Source organism: Arvicanthis niloticus, chromosome 14 (assembly GCF_011762505.2).
Source record: "Arvicanthis niloticus isolate mArvNil1 chromosome 14, mArvNil1.pat.X, whole genome shotgun sequence".
Classification (NCBI taxonomy): domain Eukaryota; kingdom Metazoa; phylum Chordata; class Mammalia; order Rodentia; family Muridae; genus Arvicanthis; species Arvicanthis niloticus.
The window spans coordinates 73,592,648-73,606,676 of NC_047671.1; the positions used below are offsets into that span (position 1 = coordinate 73,592,648).

General features: G+C 47.6%; 1 protein-coding gene across 4 annotated transcripts in view; it reads right to left on the minus strand.

The window, feature by feature from the left end:
* Positions 1–14,029, minus strand: part of Cables1 (Cdk5 and Abl enzyme substrate 1) — a 103,839-nt gene that overhangs the window by 19,569 nt on the left and 70,241 nt on the right. The window contains exon 1 of one of the 4 annotated variants that reach the window (XM_076912987.1): positions 7,629–7,723. The exons of 2 other annotated variants lie outside the window; for them this stretch is intronic. The gene's annotated coding sequence lies outside the window, so the exon portion shown is untranslated. Of the gene's footprint in view, positions 1–5,059; positions 5,204–7,628; positions 7,724–14,029 lie in introns of those variants that run through there. One more of the 4 variants, XM_076912986.1, reaches the window with a different exon arrangement.

Below are 14,029 nucleotides of genomic sequence, written 5' to 3' on the forward strand. Positions count from 1 at the left end.
AAAAGTGAACAATTTTCAGAACTCTCAGCTTGTAGGGCCTTCCCCTCCCCTCCTCCCTCCTTCCAGTGCATGTCATAAACCAGTACTTCCTGGAGATCTTCCCTATGTATGTAACTTCCAATGCCAAACTTACACCCCATGTTTGGGAGCATAACATAGCAAGACCCAAAACTGTAGGAGGAGGCATAAGACATCCAAGTGATAGTAGAACATTCAGATGTTCTAAGCATGGGAACTACTTTAGTATGTATGTAAGTCTTTCTATGATGTCCCCTCGAGGGCTGGGGTCTCCAGGATTACATATGTGCCTTCCAAAGATGCTGTGCCAACTTTGAATCTGCTCCTGGGACGCCCAGCACACTAGAGAGAAAGCAGGACCTACAGAGTCCATTGGGGACCCTGAAACTAGCCAATTCCCAACACCCCACCCCCCCATTCTGATAGTTATACCAGCTACCCACAGTGGTTCTCCAAAGATTCAGTAATTAAAGATGGTGGCCAGTACACCATGGCACTATCTCTCCCTCTCCCTCCCCCCCCCCCCCGTATGTGTGTGTGTGTGTGTGTGTGTGTGTGTGTGTGTGTGTGTAGCAGACATGTGTACCTAGTGAAAACTTGAAGGCTGGCATTAATATAAATGCAGGATCATCTTCCGGGGTCAGGAAGACTTGGGGAATGATAGACATTAAAGCCAGCCTGTATCTGAAGAGCCCGGGGGAGGAATGTTTTATTGCCTGTTACATTTGCATACTATCTAATAGGTACAGCAACTGAAGCATTTTCCGCATAGTCAGCTGTCACATGGTGCTGCATGGTTCCTATGAAATCCCTTTCAGCTGTTGCTCAGACTCACTGAATCCTCAGGACAGCCTGGCTCCAGTCAGTTGTTAGATATGCACAACACAGCTGACAGAACCAAGCCAGCTATGTCTCTTCCAACACTCTTTCCGGGTGCTTCCCATGGGGAAATGAAACTATCACAAAACACATGCTCCATACAGGATTCTCCCTGAGTCAAGCCACCATCCCTATGCAGAAATTAGAGATTCATGGACTCGGGCAATTGTCCAAGTGCCCAGGGGCACTTGGGTCCATAAGAAAGAGACGGAGGTCAGGCTAGGTTCAACCTTGCCTCTGTGGATACCTATGCCAATTCATGTGACTTGCTAGTGTCACATTTCCCCCTGGCTTCCCGTTATGTCATTAGACCTTCTAATATAATATTTACTGTGGCTTGGCCAGGCCAAGCTGGGTGAGATAAGTAATAACATAGAGACAAACCTTCAACTGTGCCGTGGGTCCCATAGGGTTCAGGATGGGTCATGAACCAACAGAACTCCCTCTGCATCTGCACTGTCTCACACAGTGGTTACTGCTCACTTGTGACAACTGACCACTTGAAACATGATTTGACTAAGAAAGCTAATTGCCAGTTGTATGAATTTTGTGTGTGTGTGACAATATAGCCTATGCTAGCCCGTGGCCCTTCTGATTCAGCCTCCTATAGTGTTCAAGTTATAGGTATGTACCACTGTGCCCACATTAATTGTATGAAATTTTAATCAATATAAATAGCCACTTAAAGTAACTGGCTAATAGCTACCATATTGGGCTAAATCTTAGTGCTTCAATTCATTGGTAATTTCTATGACAAAACCATACAGTCACATTCAATGTGTTTAACAATGTGGCTCTCATCTCCCCTGTTGAGGTTAATATTTAAAATGGCACCACCCAATCTGGCTTGTTCTTATGGGGCCGCCATGTTCCCCACTAGACAAGGCCTGAGGCCAAGAGCGGCAGCTTCTCTCACCGAAGTTCAGCTCTGACTGTGGCCCTGGCACCTACAAAACGCCAGCGTGAGAGATGGCTCTGCCAATCTCCCACGCTGTCTCCACAAAGCTTGGCTGAGCCCAGATAATACCCGCCATCCCGAGGTGCCCAGTAGAATGAAGACTCTTAATACTTAATGGCTATCCAGTTGGTACATATATTTGGTAATGCTCAATTAACAAGATGCTCACACAATTAGCGTTGTTACCCAATACCTAACCTAGATATTATAACTACCTTAAACTGCTAGAGACACATGAACAGCCTCAGCCATCTTCTCCTCCTCCCCATTCCTTCCCTCCTAGCTCCTCCTCTTCCTTCCCTCCTCCCACATTAGCTCCCCCCACATTAGCTCCTCCCTTGCTACACTCCCCCATTTTCTTCCCCAAAGAAATATAGCCATTTGTTGTCTGTAGCCTCAAATGTTTCTCTTTCAGGCCATTGCTCACCGAGGAAACTGTGCCAGAATCCTAGAGACAGGAGGGCGATAAGCACATCAGAGGGATCCTCAGGGGGGGTGATAACCATAGCCCCCACCCCCTGCTTGGCACTGGATCAATACTCCTTGACCGAGTGCTCCCAGCTGTAAGCAAAACCCACAGCCTGCATGTGAACAGGGCATGGGTGGTCTTTTGGCCTGGAGGAGTCAGGAGCATGGGGGTAACAGGCTATTAGCCGTGTCAGGGCACTCCTGTGAGCAGTGACCAGTGTGTGGCCTCCAGGTCCCAGGCATTAAAGGGTCCCCTAGACCAGGTTCTTAACCTTTGAAATGCTGCGACCTTTTAATATATAGTTCCTCATGTTGTGGTAACCACTGGCCATAAAATTATTTTGTTGCTACTTCATAAGTTTTGATTTTTAATGTAAATAAGTGTTATGCAGGATATCTGATATGTGACCCAAAAGGTTGAGAAACGCTGCTCTGGGCCTTTCTTCATATAGTCTTAGAGACTAGAAAGGGTATTGAGAAATCTTGGGTTTCACAACAGCCCGGTGTGGGGATGGCAAGATGGAGGAAAACGGACTGAAAGGACCCAAGAATCTTCTCAGCTGTAGCTGGCGCATAGGATCCAACATGGCAGCCACTTAGAACATGGGTGACTTTGTAATCGCTGGGATATAAGTTTCTGAGCATGCCTTCAAGTTGTCATTACGTCTGGACCTGGTTCTTGGTGGGTGTGAGTTAACAGTGCATGCATATACATATATGTGCCTAGATAGCCACATCATAGAAAACAAAGCCCATTTATGACATTTCTAATGAACATGAACTTTTTTCTTTAAGATCTGATCTCCTGTAGCCCAGGCTGGCCTTGAACTCACTAGGTAGCAGAAGCCGATCTTGAACTTCTGGTCCTTCTGTTTCTATCTCCCAAGTGCTGGGAATATGGGTGTGCACCACTATGCCCAATTTACGTGTTACTGGGGATTGAACCAGGCTTTGTGCATCCTACCAACTGAGCTACATCCTTAGCCTGAGTATCCATTTCCTTTCCCGGATTCCTGGGTAGCAACAGAGTCAGGAACTGAAAACATAAGGGACTATATCCTCTCTGGTTGGGTTCTTCCTTCCTGCTAAGTGCTCCAGGCGATGTCACCGAAACCTGATATTATCATCAACTGCAGGAAATCACCCCTTTGGAGCTATACTGACTGACATAATAGCAGTAATTTCACAACAGGCTTCCTAATATTACAGATAACTGCCTTGGCTTTCTGTGTGAGTGCAGAAAGAGCAGGAGAGTCCTAGGCAAGGCTAGCTGTCATCTCTGAGGCCTGAATGCTGGGGGGTACCTGCAGAAAAGGAGCTAGGAGTTGTTTGTACAGATGCACCCCAAAAGAAGCCTTAAAAAGAACATCCAGTGAAAAGGAATTAAGTAAAAGTTTCAGAAGAATAGGTATAAAATCACAACATCTTCTAAGGTCATTGTTCTAAATCTTATAAAACAGGAAACGTATCCATGGACTCACATGCCAGCCTGAAACCCACAGTGGGAGGACCTGGATCAGTGGCTGAAGACATTAAAATCAGATTCAAGCTGGGCTTTCTTTGAAAAGTCTAGAGGGTCTTTTTTTAATTTCAGCTATATCTAGGGTTCAAATACTAATTTACTTAGATTCCACTTATTTTTAAAAATCAAAGAAACATCAGGCATGGTGGCATATGCCTTTAATCCCAGCACTCGGAGGCAGAGGTAGATTGGTCTCTATGAGCTCCGGACCAGCTCCAAAAAAAAAAAAAAAAAAAAAAAAAAAAAAAAAAAGGCAAATTTAGTTATCATTTGTGGTATTCCAGGATTGCACATATTAAGGCTTAAACTCCGTATTTTTGCCCAAGGACAAACATGGTTTATTAGGTTGTAGGAGAACATCCTACTTTCAAAGAAGCCAGAGCTAAAACACTGGGGAAACACCCTTGGCAACTTGAGGTTTGAATTCCTTGTTGCCTCAGCTCCGGCTGACAGGACAACTTAAGACTGAGTTCCCCACTCATGATTCTCAGTCTATGGCAGTTCAACAGTTCAAAAGTGTAGTTGCAAATGCAAAAGCAGTGGGCGAATGGGAAGGCTGCAGTGGGGACCAGGGAGGGGCCGAGGCAAGATGAGAGGGGATTACAATAGGAAGAAAAAAGCATGCTTGAGAGAGACAGCCAAGTAGCAGTTATAGCCTTGAGAAAAGCAGGTTGGTTCCTTATGGGGGCTTTGCAGCAGTGTGGCACGACCCAGAGGCCTGGGAGTCCACAGGAGGAACACCCCTAGACCCTGTCTTAGCCTCCACTGCTACAGTATAAACAAACCACATCTCACCACCGTGAATCAACTAGATGATCACATCCTCAAAGGTTACCTCCTCCCTGTAAACCACTGCACAGCCAGCTCCCGATCCCATCTTTTGTAAAGGGCTCATCTGGTTATCATTCATGTACAGAATTATCTTGGTGGGAAAACAGGACTCCCTGTCAGATAAAAGATTAGGGTCTTTTCTCTAGTAGGCAAATATATCAATGAATCAATATTTTGCTCTGAAAAAATACAATTAAGAGCCAGTGTGTAAAGATGCTGGCTGTGCAAACCAGCTGAGCTAAGTATGATCCCCAGGACACTCAAAAAAGTAGGAAAGAATCACCTCCACAAAGTTATGCCCTGATCTCCACTCTGTACACCCCTGTATTACGCACACACCCCATACAACAATACTTTTAAAAAATATACACTTGAATACTTACACCTGGATGCAGCTGGGAAAATGGACGTGTGATCCAGTCAGGTACTTGTGAGGCTTTCTGCTCCTCAGATGGGGTTGCCTGACCTCTAACTCAGGGCACCTGGCAGGTAGCACCACCCGCAGGGAGTACCACCCCACACTTGCTCTTTAAAGGACAATAATGGCTCAGATGCTCGGATGTGTAAATAATGTAAGAGCTAATTAAATATTAACAGGATTTCTAGACCCTTCAGAAAGAAATGAGACCTGGAGAAAGCAGAGCTCTGAAAACTGATTTAGGAAAGGAAATGTCAGTTGTGAACACGTCTTAATTAAGAGATCACACACTGAGGGAACTCCAGGACAGAGTTGGCAGTTAAGAAGCCCTGTTTGTGGCCTGCTGTCCCCCAAAGGCTGTGTGCTAAAGCCTTTCTCCCTGGCCTGGTACTACTGAGAGGTGATGGAGACCTCAAGAGACAGGGCTCAGTGGGAGGCCTTAGGTCAGAAGGTAGGCCCTAGAAGGGCATATTGAGAATGACAGGTGAGTGGAGCATAGACTGAAAATGTCTGGGTAGGTGTGTGTGTGTGTGTGTGTGTGTGTGTGTGTGCGTGTGTGCAGAAACCACAGGACAGCTTTCTGTGTTCTTTCTCAGGAGCGTTCCATCTTGACTTCTGAGACAGTGTCTCATAGGCCTGGAGTTCGCCTAATAAGCTAGGCTCACTGTCTAGAGGGCCACAGGGATCCATTTCTCTGTCCCTGTACAGGATTCCAAATGTTCACCATGGCTCCTGGTTTTTCCATGTGAGAGCCAGGGATTGAACTTAGGTCTCCATGCTTGCATGAGCGATCCAATCCCCCATTCACAGATGGAAACTTATAAAACCATAAATGAAAAGAATCTTTTTCTTTTTTCATAAGCTCATTATCTCTAGTCTTTGTCCAGCTAACACACTACCCCTTCAAGTGCAGTGAACATCTTGGATCAGTTTTCCTAGCTTGCATGGAGGCAGAGTTATACCACCAAAGTTCAAAGTCAATGAACAAGGCCACAGCTCACAGGAAGGACAGTGGAAACAAAGGCAGCTTTTAGCTGAGAAAGCATGGCCCCTCAGACTCAGCACTTCACAGGTAAGTCATCCCCAGAAGGGCGACTGGCAGGCAATGAAGGGGTCTTAATGGAGCTTACACCAAAATCTTTGTCTAAAGGCAGCTCTTATAAAGCAGTCAGATAATGGCATGATTCACCCGTGAGATCATTCCAGAATCAGCTGCTGTGTGGGAATATACTCGATATGAGGGGGGAAAAAACCAGTTTGTGAATGTGTAATTTTCCACAACAAAAAAGAGATGTTTTTGGGGTGAGTGGGTGGGGAGGAAGTGGATGGGCCCTAGACCAGGCAGGGTGCATTAGGGTTGAAGGTTCTGGAAGAATAGAATTTGTTCTGTGTCTCAAAATGATCAGTGATCAGGAAATGGACCCAAGCAGATGACCTCATCTGATTGCCTCATGCCAAAAGCCAAGGACACAAACACCATGTGGAAGCTGTTGACAATTCAGGAACACACCCCCAAAGGCACCTTACGCTCACTGAGCAATCCAAGCCTGCTGTGTTTGCAGAAAGTGAACCTAGTGGCCTCAACTAAGGACTGTCACACAAATGGGTCTGTGCCCATTAGACAGATCATGGAAACTGTTTTGGCCAGGATCATCTGGCTTCTTTGTTTTTACAAGACCTCTAAATAGCAAATAACCACCCGCCGTTCTTACTTTCTTTTGGTCAGAGACCTAGGCAGACTCACACGCTGATGTCTGTGTATTTCACAGTACCAGTTCCTTTAGGCACAGAGACAATGCTGGGATAACCTGTAACATGCTGCCTACAGCCTCTCACTCACTAGTGGATTGTGTTTCAAAACCCTCTGAGCTGGCCGCCTGGAACCGGATGCAGTGTGACAAGTACAGACCAGGCGCATTAGAGCTCTTCATGGTCTGTGTGAGCCAGAGCCCCTGCCTGTCTGACAGAAGGCCAAGAAGGTACAAACGGAGAAAGGCATTGGAGGATGTGAGTCTCTCTTGGTTTCCTGGCTTAGGACTGAGCTTAGCCAACAGTTAAAGGTCAAAGCTGCATTTGTCTGCCTCCCTCTCAAATCACTTTCTCTGTTCGCTAAGTCTTTCTCCTGGGCCTTTCCAGTGTTTGCCTTGTCTTCTGTTTCTAGACTGAACTCCATACATCCTCTGTACCTGGTGTTCTACTCCTGGTTCCATGGTTGGGGTACCAGAGCTCAGAGGTTCAGGGTAGGGGCTGGAGGGTGAGAGAAGAGGATTCTTCTCTCTGGAGGGTAGAGGCCCACAACACTCTGTTTACTAAGTGGGGAAGAGTCTAGGAAGTCCCTTGTGAGTCTCTTTTTCTATGCTGACAGTCTCCAAGCCTAACTGCAGATCCACCTAGAAGGGGGACAGCCATGAGTTATGTGAAGGACAAGGACCTGGCTTAAACTCTTCTGATAATGGTACAGCCTCAGGCCCCTGAAAGAGTGCTCGCAGCAATGGGAGGTTTGATATTAGTCACGGGAAAGAGATGGGCCACACCTGTTCTCCTTCCCCGTTACTGTGGCTCCACCGGTGTGTTGTGGAAGGCAGGGTCTGCCCCTGTCCCCAACTCTGCTGTGTCCTATTGGGGTGAAGGCCTAAGGGAAAAAGGAAAGATAAGGGACCAAAATGTTACCAGTGGCTTTGTTGAGGAGGGTTGGCTGCTAACTTTGACTTTATTTTTATGTATTTCCTAAACTGGCTTCAACATGTATGTTCCATCAAGAGGAAAAAAAAAAATTAAAGAATAACGAGAACCTGAAGCTGAAACCATAGTATTTGTTGATCACACTGCTGGTGGCCTGAGAACCAGTGGATCCCATTAAGACTGCACAAAACCAGACCTGCTGCTGATGGACTCCAGCCTCACACAGTGCTCTGGGCCATCTCACTAAGAGGTTCCCTGAGGTGGACGCTATGGCCACTGATAAAGATGAGTAGACAGACTAAGGCCAACAAGACCTGCCTGACTGCAGCTCCATCCCGTGGGCCAGTCCCCTGCCTTGCTTCAGCCCACTGACACAGGTCTCCAAGATGGGTAAGGATTGGGATGTGCCTAAGGGAAATGTAGAGGAGGAGCCGGCTTCCTGTTCTCATCCTCTTTGGAGCAGTTTGTGGCTAACCTCTTTAGGGACGGGAGCCACGTGTAAACTTGCGTACAAGAACAGCAAGGAACTCTGACGTGAGAAGGTGACAGCTAACACGATGTCCCAAAGGCTCTCTGGGCTCTCAGAGCCTCATTTGAGCTGAAGACACTGCCGGCGTTGAGCTCACCACATCCTTTGCAAGTGACCTCAGGGCCACTGGAGAAGCAGGGCTTAGAGTCTGGGAAGGGCTTCCGTGTTCTCAGAAGAACTTTGCTCACTAAGCCTACAGGCTGCCTGGCTGCTAACTATTGGTTGGACCGCAGCCTCACACCTGGGAAATTGGAAAAGAATGGACAGAGCCACAGCCGTCTTCAATCCAGGCAGGTCAGTACGTCCCGTACCTTTCTGATGCCTATGCTTACAGATGCTGTACACAGATGAGCAGACAGGACGACCAAGGCCGGTACGTCACCTCACCCCAGGATGAAACACCCCCTCTCCACAGCACTGGCCTTGGAGTCTGTCCTGTTCTAACCAAGCCAGGTCCCATCCAAAAGACCCCTGCTTTGAACAGAAGCAGGGTACAACCACAGGGACAGCACTACTTATCTTTTGATGCTTTAGAGATGCTCAGGCAACCGACTCTGACAAAGGCCAGGGGACACCACTGGAGCCTAGGGAAAGGTAGTGGAAGCCTGTGACCTTAGCAACAGGCGTGAACGCATAGCACAAGTCACTTGCCGTGCCAGCAAGGCTGAGTGCAGTACGCAGAATCCAGGCTGTGTGGATTCTGAATCCTAAGCACAAAGGAGGGGCCTAGCTGGGGTTCACCAGACGCAGCAGCTGTATGCAGCGTGAGGCCCTCTGTCTCTTTAAGCTTGTAAGGCAAGATTCTTGTTGCTGTGATGAAGCCACTTGGAGGGAGCAGAGCCCCATGGCCCACTGGTGGCTCCTTCTTATGGCCATCTGTCCAGCTCCTCCATTTCTCTGGAGATGCCAAGGACCAACTGCCAGGTCAAGGGCTCCACGGAGCATCTGCTCTCAACAGAGCACACGGTCTGTCTGCATTTGGTAGTGCAGTGCTGTTTCCTCCACAGAAGCCTAGAAATGTAGCCCTGAACAACATGTCAGCCATCCACCTATTTATCTGTGTACAGAGGTGGAGTGTTCACGGTGTTCCAAGAAGAGCCTTGGTGAGGTATTAGGAGCTGGGGAAGGGTCCTAAGGAAGCAGTTTGGAGAGGCCAGTTTCATTCCAACTAGGATGGGATCAACAAGGGACAGAAGAGTGTTTCAGATGAAAATATGACACACACCCACCCTACCCCCCGAAGGCTCATGTGATATGGTGAGGTTGGTATTTTGAGTGGCTTTGTACACTTTGGGTAGGTGGACCTAGGTGAATGAAATGGGTCACTTAGGGAAGGGGGTTCCCCTTGGAATGGGTGTCCTCGGGGGTTATATCATGTTCCTGGGCCCAGACAAGGAGACAAGAGTACAAGGGCTCTCAGAGTAGTTACACAGAGGAACCACAGATTTGAGCTGGGTAGAGAGGCCAGCATCATTGTCACTTGAAGGACTGAGGGAGCAGAGTGGGGGCCAGTGTTCCCTGACAGCACCTCAGACCTCAGGCTATGGATGGATGGATGGATGGATGGATGGACAGGCAGTACTACTTGCTGCTGAGCTCAGGGGCAAGGCTGTATGTAGCTCCCTGGGATTTAATCCCTCCATGTGTTACTAACTGTGGAGTCTGATCAACAATTGTTTTTAAGGGTAACACAGGCATGGCGATGCAGATGCGTAGTTCCTTGTCTCAGAGGTCCCTTCTGGGATGATGTGGGGGCAATGGCTGGAGTTCTTCACTGGCCTCCCTTGGTTCAGTGTGAACACAAGTGAAGTCTTCACTGAACCACTGTGGCAAAGACCACAGGCTCCAGAAAGACCAAAAACATTTCCCAGATCCCCAGCTGTAGCCTAGGTTCTGCTAGGACTGAGTGAGCATGTGAGGCCTGATGGCGGGAATGAGTCACACCTGGGCAAGCTAGGCATTCTTGGCATGGCCCGGGGGGTCCCATGGGAGAGGCCCAGGGTGTGGCATGTGTCCGCCCTAACTGCACTGTCTCCCACTGGGCAATACTCAGTGTCTCTGCTGCTTTTGTTTTTTTCCTGGAGAGTCTGTGAGGTCTTGAATGCTTCCCACAACCCTGACCATGAAAGGGATTCTGGTATTTGTAGCTCAGGAGGACACTGAGTGTCTATTCCTACGCTGTACAGTCTCAGGCTACAGAGTCACTGTAGGGCATGGTACATGGGTGTCCTGTAGTAGGCAAGACCCTGAGTTTCTAACATAAAGGCCCAGAAAAAAAGAGCTATCAAAAATACTAATGGAAAAATTTTCTGAATGTCATGTGTAGGCAACTATGAAGTGGTTAGGAAATCTTTGTGGACACTGGAGAGATAGCTCAATAGTTAAAAACATACTGTTCTTGCAAAGAACGTAGTTTAGGCCCACCACCAAGGTTCTGCTATGTTAGCTCACTACCTGTAAGTCAAGCTCTAGGGGATCTTAGGCCTCTGGCCTCTGCAGGAAGTTGCAACCATACGCACCCCCATACATGATTAAAAATAAGTTGAGAAGAAAATTCTACTTTAAAAGTCCTGTTATCCACGGGGGAAGAGATGACATGCCCTGTGCTGTGAACAGACATTCTCTCCCAGAAATATCGGACACCCCAAGAGAGCCAGTGGCTTCACACACAGGCTCTAGACCTGGGATCAAACACTTACAAGTCCCTGAGTCCCTTTCCAACACTAGAGGAGGAGGCAGGCAGCCAGCATGAGCCTGTGCGGAGGGTGCTGAGATGCCTAAGTGGGTAGCACTTCAGCACAGCACCAGTAACAGTCACTTTCCCTCTTCTCACAGACCTCAGACTAAAGACAAAAAAAAAAAAAAAAAAAAACAAACCAACACTCAGATGGGGAAGTTAGTTTCATTTAAGAGTCCATCCAGAGCAGGCATGATGGCACATACCTGTCATTCTCATTACTTGGGAGCATTATGAGTTTGAGACTGGGAAATTCAGAAAGGCCTTATCTTAAAATACAAACGAAGGCTGCAGTTGTAGAGAAGGCCCTGTGGTAGAGAACTTACCCATCATGCATTAGGCCCTTGGTTCACCTTCAATATGGGTATGGATGTGGGGGGGTGGGGGGGAAGGAGAGATCTGCCCACAGCTACCTGGGGTTACTCTCGGAGAATTTAATGCCATAGGGTAAATGAGCCACCCTCACAGCCTCCTGAAAACTATCGTCCAACAACTTGGCCACCAAAGTCCCAGGAAGTGACCCTGGACAACATCCATAAATACCATAAATTCTTGAACCAACAAGTCCAGTCCTAAAGAGGAGGTTGAGGAGGGACGTGTGGCTGGGGCTGAGCTGTCCCCACAGTGAACACAGGCATATGTAGCCTGCTACCTTCTGCCCTTACTCTCTTCAGCTGAGGTTGGTTAGTCCCACTGAGACGCAACCCACCTCAAGCAGAATGACAACATGAGCACCAACTGGCCCAGTCCTTGGGAGGAATGGGCACACACACCTGAAAGGCACTAAGAAACTGCTCCACAACCCTTGCACAATACTCTGGTTGTAGCTCTGCTACCCTACATACCCTTGGTGTATGTACCCTAACATGCAAGGGTACATACACCAACACAATACTCTGGTTGTAGCTCTGCTATGTTAGTTCACAAGCCTCTAGCTACACCCTCTGAAAATCATAAGAAAATAGACCCTTCCCTCAGAAAGCTTTCCCTATACATCAAGGCAGTCTGAATTTTATGGCAAGTTTCAAATAACCAGGGTTGTTGGAAGTTCTGCAAGTCATCTTGGAGACCATTCTAAGCTGAGCACAAACCAAGCAGTACCCTTAAGTACTAACATTGCTCTCAAGCCCATGTGGATTGAGCTATAGACCAGAAAACTGTGAAAACACACCCTGTCTTGAAATCTGAGTTTAAAAAGTCCTGTGAAGAATAATTTTTCAGGTGTGAGCTCTTAAAGCCACTGATTGTTGACAGGTGGGAGTGCGAGCCATGTGTCTCACTTGCAAAGTCTACTCAACTAGATTTTTAGCTTATACTCCAGCAGGGCAGACAAGGATGGGAACAAGGCCCGAAGCTCACAGTGGCTTTGGAGATGTGAGCTGAGCATCCCCAGTAGAAACCATAAAGAATGGAGGTGGACAGCTGAGCGATGGTCCTGCGAGAGCTGGGGACATCCCGTGACCTGGACGACTGGCAAAAGTCTTTTCAGAATTCTCCCTAACCAGGGTGGAATACCTGCTCAGAAGCAGGCTTCCAGCTTAGACAAGTCTCTCCAATAGCAGGGCCATTAACCATGCTAGAAGTTTACTCATCCAAAGTCCACGGAGTCTCAAATATTTCTCTGTCTCCAGGGGCTCAGGTATCTAGTACAGAACATGAGCCCTGGGGAGTTCTTCTCTACCCATCTGTCTGAATTCCCTCAGTTCCTTCTGGCTCCTCTTGCCCTAAGTGGGATGACTACTTAGGACTCGACTGTCTATGAGCTGTTTTGTTTGATGGTTAGGTTGGTGTCTAGACTATGAGGAAACAAGATATTTTCATGGTCATGCCTGCCGCCTTGCACTGTGTCTGTAGGTCCTCTCTAGATTGCAAGAACAGGAATGAACTCTGCTCTGCAGTACTAGGGCTTCAGAGTCTATACAGGGGATGAGCAGAGATGGGAAAGAACCTGGAGAGGTGGGTGGGGCCACATAGTTTCCTCAGCAAACGATTCTGAAGATTCAGGGACAGTAAAGTGTTCCTCACCAAGGCTTCGTGCACACTGGGGGCTCTGAAGGACTGAAAGTCAACACTGGAAAATGGCTGCAAAACCCCTTCTAATGCCCATCTGACAATCTGTTGTTGTTGTTCAACTGAGACCAGGTAGAAAAATCAGTTTTCACTTCATGTAAAAATGCCAAGCACAGAGCTTTGGGGGCATAGTAGGAGGTGAGGCAGGGTGAGTGAGCCAGGAGAATGGGAGGTGGCGTTGAGGAGCTGCCTTGCTGCAAGAGAAGATAAAAAAAACACACACCCAGGAAGACAAGGCTACCCATCTGAGAGATGCTTGACCTGCTGAGGAGGTTCAAGTGCATGTGGAGGAACTGTGTAGCTTCACATTTTTACGATCTGCTTGTGAGAGCCACAACTATACAGGACTATCCTTCGCTGCTGTGTGTGTTTGCAATTAACAATCGGGAAGAATCAGGCCCATGAGGCCTGTTCTACACATATAATCACAGAGGAAGCATGGGTCCCACAGAATAGAGCTTGGAGTTCTGGGGCTGATATGCAAGCCCACCCCACCCCTGCACAACCGTGGCCGCCCTGGATACAAAGTAGGAAGGACAGATTATCTGACCTCTGAGGGCTTCCACCCTTGGACTCCTATGACAAATGGAGGTGTGTCACAGGAAGGACATCTGGGGCAAAAGGAGGCATGTTTCACAGTGGGAATGTGTTATATAACATCAATGATTATCAATAAATACCATTGTACTATACAGACATGCATATTTTCTTAGATATGTTTATTATTTGAGCACAGTCATTTCCCATTAATGAAAGAATTGTAGCTATCAGTGGATAATTACAGCAAATGGACCAGTATTTATAAACAGGATGCAGGCTTATTAAACTGTCAAGAGCACAGAGCACCCCGGCCACTTGAGTGCAGTATTTGGCACCATGCTCAGAGTTTCTCGAGCGCTTTGGGAGAATCTGGAATC